We start from the raw sequence: 11,467 nt of genomic DNA, 5'->3' as shown, positions 1-11,467 counted from the left end.
GAAGCAAGAAAGCGGTACTGAGGTGAATGATCAGCGATAATCTTATTGAATGTTGGTGCAGGCTCGAAGGACCGAATAGTTACTCCTGCAACTATTTTTTATGTTTCTATGTTTCTCAGCCCCAAACTAAATCGGACCCTCTCTAATCAGTCCCTGTCCCAGTCAGAACCGGAAACAACCTAATCAGCCCCTGTCCCAGACTGAACCAGAAACTCCCTAATCAATCCCTGTCCCAGTCTGAACCAGAAACTCCTTAGACGGTCCCTGTCCTCGTCTAAGCCAGGAACGCCCTAATCAGACCCTCTCCCAGACTGAACCAGAAACACCCTAATTCGTCCCTTTCCCAATATGAACCAGAAACTATCAAACCATTCCCTTTCCCAGTCTGAACCAGAAGCGCCCTAATCAGTCCCTACCACAGACTGAATCAGATACTCCCTGTTCAGTACACCTCCTCGTCTTAACCAGAAATTCAATAATCAGTCCCGATACCAGAGTGAACCAAACCCTCCCTAATAAGACCCTGTCACAGTCTGAACACGCAACTACATAATCAGTCCCTGTCCCAAACTGAACCAGAAATTCTCGAATCAGTCATTATCCCAGACAGAACCAAAACGACCCGAATCAGTTCATATCCCAGACTGAACCAGATACTCCAGATTCAGTACCTCTTTGAGTCTGAAACAAAAACTCCACGATTAGTCCCCATCCCAGAGTGCACCAGACCCTCCTTAATCAGACCCTGTCCAAGTCAGAACCAGAAACTCCCGAATCATTCACTCTCCCAGTCTGACTCAGACTCTCCCTAAACAATTCCCCATCCCAGACTGAACCGGAAACACAGTAATCGGCCCCTGAACCAGAGTGAACCAGATACTCGCTAATCAGTACCTTTCCCAGTCTGAACATGAAACTCCCTAATCAGCCCCTGTCCCATACTGAATCTAACCCTCCCAAATCAGTCCCTGTCCCAATCTCATAGAAACATATACGATTCTGACGGTTACAGTATAGGTTAAATGCGGGTAGAATGTTCCCGATGTTGGGGAAGCCCATCCCCAGGGGACAAAGTCTTCAGATAACGGGTAGGCCATTTAGGACTGAGATGAGGAGAAATCTCTTCACTCAGAGAGTTGTTAATCGGTCGAATTTCCTGCCGCACAGAGTTGTTGATGCCAGTTCATTGGATATATTCAAGAGTGAGTTACATATTACCCTTATGGATAAGTGGAAAAAGGGATATGGAGAGAAAGCAGGAAAGGGGTACTGAGGTGCATGCTCAGCCATGATCTTATTGAATGGTGGTGCAGGCTAGAAGGACCGAATGGCCTACTCCTGCAACAATTTTCTATGTTTCTATGTTTCTATTTCCCAAACTGAACCAGACCCTCACTAATCAATCCCTGTCCCAGTCTGATCCGCAAACTTCCTAATTAGCCCCTGTCCCAGACTGAAACAGAAACTTCCTCATCTTTCCCTGTCCCAGACTGAACCAGAAACTCCCTAATCGGTCCCTGTCCTAGTCTCAGCCAGAAACGTCCTAATCAGTTCCTCTCCAAGTCTGAACCAGAAAGTTCCTAATCAGTTCCTGTCGCAGTCTGAACCAGAAACTCCCAAATCAGTCCCTTTCCCAGTCTGAACCAGAAACGCCCTAATCTGTACCTGTCCAGTCTGAACCAGAAACTCCCGAACCAGTCCCTCTTCCAGTTTGAACCAGAAACTCCCTAATCAGTCAATTTCCCAGACTGAACCAGATACACCCTATTCAGTACATCCCCTGGCCTGAACGACAAACTCCATAATTAGTCTCTATCCCAGACTGAACCAGACCCTTGCTAATCAGATCCTGTCACAGTCTGAACCAGAAAGATCTCAATCAGTCCCTGTCATAGACGGACACAGAAATTCCCTAATCAGTCCCTATCCCAGACTGATCCAGAAATTCCCTAATCAGTCCCTATCCCAGACTGAACCAGAAACTCCCGAATCAGTCCCTATCCCAGACGGAACCAGAAACTCCCTAATCCGTTCCTTTCCCAGTCTGAACCAGAAACTCTAGAATTAGACCCTGTCTCAGTCTGAACCAGAAACTAACTAATCAGTCCCTGTCCCAGATTGAACAGAAACGCGATAATCAGTCCCTATCCCAGTGTGAACCAGAAACTCCATAATCAGTCCCTGTCTCAGACTGAACCCGAAACAACTTAATCCGTATCTGTCCCTGTCTGAAGCAGACACACCCTAATACGTCCCTGTCCCAGACTGAATCAGCAAATCCCGAATCAGTTCTTGTCACAGACTAAACCAGAAACTCTCAAGTCAGTCCATGTCCCAGACTGAACAGAAATTCCCGAATTAGTTTCTGTCACAGACTGAATCCGAAACTCCCTAATCAGTCCCTGTTCCAGACTGAACCTGAAATTCCCTTGTCAGTTCCTCTCACACACTGAAGCAGAAACTCCCTAATCAACAACTGTCGCAGTCTGAATTGAAAACTCCCGAATCAGTCACTGTCCCAGAGTGAAGCAAAACATTCCTAATCAGTCCTATCCTAGACTGAACATAAAACTCCATAATCAGTCCCCTTCGTACGCTGAACCTGTCCGTCCTTAACCAGACCCTATCCAGGCTGAACCAGAATCTATCTAATCATTGCCTGCCCAGTCTGAAGCAGAAACTGTCTGATCAGTCCCAATCCCAGACTGAACAAGCAACTCCCTAATCAATCCCTGTCTCAATCTGAAGCAGACCGTCCCAAATCAGACACTGTCAAAGTCTGAACCAGAAGCTCCCGAATCAGTTCCTGTCCCAGACCGAGCCAGAAACTCCGTAATCAGACCCTGTCCCAAGCTGAACCAGAAACTCACTAATCAGCCCTGTCCCAGTCTGAACCACACCTTTCCTAATCTGTCCCTGTCCGAGTCTGGACCAGAATCTGCCTAATCAATCCCTGTCCCACACTGAACCCGAAACACACTAATCAGTATATGTACCTGACTGAAGCAGAAACACCCGAATCAGTACCTGTCCCAGACTGAATCAGGAACTACCGAATCAGTTCCTGACACAGATTGAACCAGAAACCCCCGAATCAGTCCCGGTTCTAGACTGAACCAGAAATTCCCAAATCATCCCTGTCCCAGACAGAACCAGAAACTCCCTGATCAGTCCCTTTCCCAGGGTGAACCAGAAACACCATAATCAATCCCTGTCCCAAACGGAACCAGACCCTGCCTCATCAGACCCTGCCCGAGTCTGAACCAGAAGCTGCCTAATCAGTCCTGTCCTGGACTGAAACAGAAACTTCCTAACCATTCCCTGTCCCAGTATGAATCAGAAACTCACTAATCAGTTCCTGTCCAAAACTGAACCAGAAACGCCCTAATCTGTACCGATCCCCGAACGAACCAGAAACTCCGTAATCACTCCCAGTCCATGTCTGAACCAGAAACTCCCGAATAATTCCCCGTCTTAGTCTGAAACATACCCTCCCTAATCTGTTCCTCTCCCTGAAAACTCCCAAATCAGTCCCTGCCCGAGACTGAACGAGAAACTCCCGAATCAGTCACTGTCCCAAACTGACCCAGACCCTTCGTAATCAATCCCTGTCCCAGTCTGAACTAGAAACTCCCTCATCAGTCGCTGTCCCAGACTGAACCCGAAAGTCCCTAATCAGTCCCTGTCCCAGACTGAAACAGGAACTCCCTATTCAGTCCAAGTCCCAGTCTGAATCAAACGCTCATTAATTAGACCCTGGCCCAGTCTGAACAAGAAACTACCTAAGCCGTCGCTGTCTCAATCTGAACCAGACCCTTCCAACTCAGACACTTTACCAGGCTGAACGAGAAACTCCCTAATCAGTACCTGTCGCAGTCTGAACTCGAAACTCCATAATCAGTCCCTATCCCAGGCTGAACCAGAAATTCTCTATTCAGTCACTATCCCAGGCTGAACCAGAACGTCCCTCATCAGTACCTGTCATAGGATGAACCAGAAATTCACTAATCAGCCCCTGTCCCAGACTGAACCAAACACTCCCTAATCAGCTACATCCCAGGCTGAAGTAGGAGCTCCCAAATCCCTTCCTCACTCAGACTGAACCAGAAAATCCAAATGCATTCCTTGTCTCAGTCTGAAACAGAAACTCCCTAATCTGATCCTTCCTAGTGTAAACCAGTCCGTCCTGAATCAAATCTTTTTCCCAGACTGAACCAGAAAAGCCCTAATCAGACCGTGTCGCAGTCTGAACCAGAAACTCACTAATCAGTCTCAGTCTCAGTCTCAACCAGACACTCCCGAATCAGTCACTGACCCAAACTGACCCAGACCCTTCGTAATCAATCCCTGGCCCAGTCAGAACTAGAAACTCCCTCATCAGTCGCTGTCCCAGACTGAACCCGAAAGTCACTAATCAGTCCCTGTCCCAGACTGAAACAGGAACTCCCTTTTTAGTCCAACTCCCAGTCTGAATCAAACGCTCATTAATTAGACCCTGTCCCAGTCTGAACAAGAAACTACCTAAACCGTCGCAGTCTCAATTGAACCAGACCCTTCCAAATCAGACACTGCACCAGGCTGAACCAGAAACTCCCTAATCAGTACCTGTCGCAGTCTGATCTCGAAACTCCATAACCAGCCCCTATCCCAGGCTGAACCAGAAACTCCCTAATCGGTACCTGTCGAAGGATGAACCAGAACGTCACTAAACAGTCCCTGTCCCAGACTGAACCAGACCCTCCCTCATCAGCCTATATCCTAGGCTGAACCAGTCGCTCCCAAATCCCTTCCTCACCCAGACTGAACCAGAAATTCCAAATACCATCCCTGTCTCAGTCTGAAACAGAAACTCCCTAATCCAATCCAGTCCTAGTGTGAAGCAGTCCGTCCTTAACCAAACCTTGTCCCAGACTGAACCAGAAAAGCCCTAATCAGTCCGTGTTGCAGTCTGAACCAGAAACTCCCAAATCAGTCCCTATCCCAGTCTGAACCAGAAACTCCCTAATCAGTCACTGTCCCAAACTGACCCAGAACCTCCGTAATCAATCCCTGTCCCAGTCTGAACCAGAAACTTCCTAATCAGTCACCGTCCCATTCTGAACCGGACCCTCATTCGCTAGTCGCTGTCCCAGTCTGAACCAGAAACTCCCTCATCAGGCCCTGTACCAGTCTGAACCAGAAACTCACGAATCAAGATCTGTCTTAATCTGAACCAGAGCTCCCTCGAATCAGACACTGTCCCAGGCTGAACCAGAAACTCATTAATGAGTCCCTGTCCAAGTCTGAACCAGAAGCTTCCAAATCAGACACTTTCCCAGTCTGAACCAGAAACTCCCAAATCAGTCCGTATCCTAACCTGAACCAGAACCTCCGCAATCAGTCCCTGTCCCAGTCTGAACCAGACCCTCACTAATCAGTCCCTGTCGCAGAATCAAGCAGACCCTCGCTCATCAGTCCCTCTCCCAGTCTGAACCAGACCCTCACTAATCAGACCCTGTCCCAGTCTGGAATAGACCCTCACTAATCAGACACTGTCACAGACTGAACCAGAAACACCCTAATCAATCCCTGTCCCAGACTGAACCAGAACATCCCTAATCAGTATCTGTCCCAGTCCGAACCAGACCCTCCCTAAACAGTCCCTGTCGCAGACTTAACCATCAACACCATAATAAGCCCCGCTCCCAGTATGAACCAGAAGCTCCCCAATCAGTCCCTATCCGTGTCTGGACCAGAGCCTCCATATTTTTCCCTGTCCCAGTCTGAACCCGAAACTCCCTTATCGTTCCCGTTCCCAGACTGAACCTGGCCCTTTCTAATCAGTGCCTGTCCCAGTCTGAAACAGGATCTCCCTTATTCGTCCTTTTCCCAGACTAAAGCAGACCCTTATCTAATCAGTCCTTGTCTCAGACTGAACCAGAAACTCGCTAATCTGCCCCTGTTCAAGTCGGAATCAGAAATACCCTAATCACTCCTGTCCCAGTCTGAACCATAAACTCCCTAATCAGGCCCTGTCCCAGTCTTAATCATAAACTCGCTAATCATTCTCCTGCCCCAGTCTGAACCAGACCATCTCTAATCAGCCCCCGTCACAGTCTGAACCAGACCCTCCCTAATCAGCCGCTGTCACAGTCTGAACCAACCCCAGCGGTCGCACATTTTAGTTGTATAAGACTAGCACCAGGTTAGATGTAAGGAACCGGTTATTTACCGGGTAATTAATGGATATCTGGAAAAAGGTGTCATTTCATGTGGTGAATGCAATTTCGCAAAGTTCCTTCAACTGAGAGCTGGATCTCAGGGAATTCACGGTTAGAGTGATCTTCTGGACAACTCTTCTGTAACCGAGATTGGACCCAGAGTAATTTCATCGATTTTTCCCCCCAAATTGGAGTGTTTGTTTCTGCTTGTTTGCCTGTCCCATGAGATCACACTGGTTTGGCTTGGTAGGTGTGGATATAATCTAGTACACAAAGTGTCGGAATTGTGTTATGCAAGCACGGTGAAAAGAGTGTCTTTATCTGTCCGTAATTATTCAAATGTCTCGATAATTCACGACACTTTCTGAATTTGGACATTTAATCGTATTCTGTCGCAGTACTGACAGAGAACTCATTGGCCCAGTGCTTTCGAATAAGACCTCAGATCATGGCCCAGGAAATGATGGACATACAAGGTCCCATGGGAGAAGATTAGAGATTTCTCCCCTCTGCCGATGCAGAATAACCGGTTATTTCTCATATATACTTCATTGAAGAGATAGATAAATATATAATCGTATCAATAGGCCACCTCGTAGTGAACACGTGACACCCTCAGTGATACGGGTACCAGTTCCCCAATCGGAACATTCACTGACAAAATAATTTACTTTACTTCTTCTTCAACCACTATATCCCAACTGAACATTTAATTCAGTCTCACTGAGAATATCACCGATGAATATAAGAGCAGACCGGTTCTGCTTCAACTGCATAAAACACTGGTTCAGCCACAGTTAGAGTACTGCTTGCAATTCTAGTCACCACATTACAGGAAAGTTGTGATTGCACAGGAGAGGGTACCGACGATATTTAAGAGGATGTTGCCTGGACTGGAGAATGTTGGCTATGATGCAAGGTTGGATAGGCTGTGGTTGGTTGCTTTCGAACAGAGAAGGGAGACATTGTTGAGGTATATAAAATTTTGAAGTGACTAGATAGACTGGATATTTCCCTTAGCAGAGTGGCCAACAACCAGGGTCACAGACTTATAGTAATTGGCAGACGGTTTAGAGGGGATTTGAAGGGAAATGTATTCTTGCCAAGAGTGGTGGGGGTCTGGAACGCACTGCCTGAAAGGAAGGTAGAGGGAGAAATGCTCACCACATTGAAAAAGAGCATTGGATGTGCACTTAAACTGCTGTAACCCACAGGGATACGGACCCAGAGCTGGAAGGTTGGGTTAGACTGGATAGCTCTTAGTCGGCCTGTGGATACAGGATAGGTCAAAAATGGCCTCCATCCGTGCTGTGAATTTCTATGATTCTATGATCGTGCTGACCTAGAGCCTGGAGATTATAGTTACATATATTTGTGTAAAAGTTATATAATTCAAGAAGTTTTAAGTTGAAGGACATTGTTTTCTACGGAGAGAAAGTAATCCCCTCTCGACAACAATATTACCAGGTGGATACAGTGCGTTGGTACATAGTGATAAAGTACCAAGTATTTGAGTGAGAGACGCTTGTTGATGGTCGGGGAGTGCACTGTTGTGTTGAGGGTTGTTGGGGAAGGGGAAATGAGGGGTTGTAGCAGCTACTGTCAGGAGCAGCGTCAACGCCTGATCACCAGCCTACAGGGCCCGGAGGAATGAAAATGATATCACTGCTTCATTCCCAACGCTATTGGCATCCCGTGAAATATAAACAGACGAGTTACCTCCTCCTGTTCTCAGGTTTCTTTAACCTGTTTCTTGCCAGTTAGTCATTTCGATTTACATAACCGAGAACGGTCTCATAGTGGTTATGTTACTGGAATAGTAATCCAGTAATGACCTGGAGATATAAAAGCCCACTATGGCAGCCGGGGCATTTCAGTTCAGTTACTTAATTAAATCTGCAATAAAAAGCTATTGGCAGCAATTGTGACCAGGAAGCTACCGTACAAGTGAAAACAAAATTTCCGGATTGTCTTAAAAGCCCATCTATTAAACTCCTTCATTACAAGGAAATCTACCGTACTTACCCAGTCTGGCATATATTTGTGACTCCAGACCAAGAGCGCGGATCCAGATTTCGTTTAGGTCTAACTGATCTCTGAAACGGTCTACCGAGCCATTCAGTTGTACCAAGAACAACGGATTCAGAAGGCGGTTCACCACCACCTTCTCAAGGACAGTGAGGGATGGGCAATAAATCCCGGCCCTGCCAGCGACGGCCACATCCCATAAACGGATAAATAAAAGGAACCCTGTACCAATGGAACTTTCTTGTACTCTTCCAGCAACAGTATACGCCGCTACCAACAATGGTATGGTTAACAAAGAAAATATTTCCCAGGCTTCAAAAACAATAGCTCATCAATACCATTGATCTTTTCTGCAAGATTTACAGAGAATAACCAAAGAAAGCAGGCCGATTTCTCCAAACAGGGAGGGCATGGAGGATAATTCCGAATGTAAGCACTCAACATCGAGATCTGGCACCAAAGTGTCAGCTGTGACTCAATGGGACCACTCACTTCAGTGGCAGAATGTCAGAGGTTCCAGCCCTACACCACAGACTTCAGCATATTCTCGAGGCTGGCACTCCAGTGCAGTACTGAGGGAGTGGGCCAACGTCCATAGTGCTGTCTTTTGTGTGAGATATGAACCAAGGCCCCATCTACTTGCTCAGATTCCATGACATTATGTACACAAACAGTAAGCCTTTCTTTAGTCGCTTTTGCCACATGCCTGATATCAATGATTTTATTACCAACAACGTTCACATTATCCCCTAAAACCAAAACCCGAAGCATTAACCTATCCCTTATAACAAGTCAGTAAAATAAGGATGGTAACCCATAACAGTTAATACTAAACCAAGTCATATATTACTTAACTAATTACATTTAAAAGCAATCACAGAATGACACAGCACAGAATGAGGCCATTCGAACCATCATGATTGTGCAGCTCTTTGAAAGTGCTACCCATTAGTCCCACTACAGTGCTCTCTCCCCATTACCCTGTGAATGTTTCCCTTTAAACGATATATCCAATTACATTTTGAAAGTTACCGTTGAAGAGGCCTCAAAAACCTTTTCGAGCAGTGCATTCCAGATCATGATAACGTGGTGCATAAAAAAATCTCCTCATCAGTCCAGTGGCTATTTATTGGTTATATAACTTAAATACGAATGAGAGGTGATCTTATCGAAACGTCTAGGATTACGAGGGGCTCGACAAAGTGGATGCAAATGGGATGTTTCCACTGATGGGGGAGACTAGAATTAGGAAGCATAATCTTAGGATAAGGGGCCAAAAATTTAACACTGAGATGAGAAGGAATTTCTTCTTTCAGAGGGTTGTAATTCTGTAGAATTCGCTGCCTCAGAGAGCTGTGGAAGCTGGGTCATTGAATAACTTTAAGATAGAGAGAGACAGTTTCTAAACCGATAAGGGAATACGGGGACATTGGTAGCGGACACGAATGTTGACCTGAGTCCATGATCGGATCAGCCATGATGATATTAAATGGCGGAGCAGTCTCGAGGGGCCATATGGTCCACTCCTGCTCCTATTTCTTATGTTCCTATGTTCTTATGTAAATATGTGTCCGATGGTACAGCCCCTCTTCCCAGTGGAAGCAGTCTACCCTATCTGTCCTGTAAATAAATCCAATAATGTTGAACACCTCTGTTAAATCTCGTCGTATTCCACTTTGCTCTAAGAAGAAGAATCGCAGCCCCTCTATTCTCTCCACGTTACGGGATTCCCTCATCCCTGGGATCTTTGTGTTAAATCCCTCAGCATCATCTTCAAGGCAGATATACTTCATATAACGTGGAGCCAGGAATTGGACACATTACTCCAGATTAGACCTCATCTCTAATTTACAAAGGTTTAGAATAACTTCCTTGTGTTTATACTCGATATAATATAAGCATTAGGAACTGGAGTAAGCCATCTTGCCCCTCGAGCCTGCGCCGCCTTTCAACTAGATTATGGCTAATCTGGCCGTGGACTCAGCTCCACTTTCCCGCCCGCTCTCCGTAACCCTTAATTCCCTTATTGGTTAAAAATCTATCCATCTGTGATTTGAATACACTTAATGAGCTAGCCTCAACGACTTCCTTGGGCAGAGAATTCCACAGATTCACAACCCTCTGGGAGAAGAAATACCTTCTCAACTTGGTTTTAAATTGGCTCCCCCGTATTTTGAGGCTGTGCCCCCTAGTTCTCGTCTCCCCGACCAGTAGAACAACAGCTCTGCCTCTATCTTGTAATTATCCTTTGGCATACCATGATGTGGATTTTTTCTTTCGTTATTTTCCTTTCTAATCCTCTGCTTGAACTCCGGGGTCAATGATTGGGCATCCTTGTGGTTCTGGATCGTTTTTCTTTGTGCTCTAGTGATGTTTGGGATCTCTATCTTACACAAGAACATTCCCCAAAAGTAACCATTACCGCATTATGATTCACTAATGGGCTTGGGTGTAGTCCCCTCCAGTTCCCTGGTGATGTTTTATCTTACCCACACACACTTGTGTGGATTTTCTTGGTTCGAGCTATTCGTGCATGTCCATGATTGGTTCAGCCATGACGGACCCTGTTCCAGGCTTGTCCATTCCACTTCAATTCGCCCCTTTTTGCATTTTCCGTGAAAGATTGAGTTTGTATTGGAAATATTTTATTGATAGCCCTCATGGATAACTTATCACTGAGTCGTGGTATAAGATGGAGTTACCCAGTATTCCTTCTGCTCAGACTAAGGTCCTGTAAAACAGAACATGTTTTCCGCGCATCACCAGTCGGTTAGGATTTCATTTTATGCATAATTTTTTAACTGTATCCAATGTGCCCACCATCCGGTTCCCGTTATCGCCACAAACATGCAGCTGTCGCTTACAATTATTACCTGGTGAGTGCCTGTCCATTTTGCTGAGAATCCTAGCTTTTCGGTGTATATTTCTACCGTTTCCTTGCTCCCAATCTGTGGTTTCTGAACCTTTTGTTCCTTGATCACTTGCTGATCCCTGGTGTATGCCTCAGATCTTGTAATTGTTAACATTATTGCGTCACTAATCTCCTTACTCGGTCACGGTAGGATCTGACTAAAGTCCGATATCATCACTCCCCATCACAAGAAACGCAGGTGATCTCATTGCTCTTCCTGTCATTAGTTCGAAAGGCGTGCGGCTAGTGGTCCGGTTTCGGCTCGCCCTGAACCTCGTTATAATGAGGGTCACTATATCTACCCATCCTTTTCCTCTTTCGTTGATCA

This window comes from Pristiophorus japonicus, unplaced genomic scaffold (genome assembly GCF_044704955.1).
Source record: "Pristiophorus japonicus isolate sPriJap1 unplaced genomic scaffold, sPriJap1.hap1 HAP1_SCAFFOLD_408, whole genome shotgun sequence".
Classification (NCBI taxonomy): domain Eukaryota; kingdom Metazoa; phylum Chordata; class Chondrichthyes; family Pristiophoridae; genus Pristiophorus; species Pristiophorus japonicus.
The sequence above is the reverse complement of the archived record's forward strand: the minus strand, read 5'-3'. Positions refer to the sequence as shown.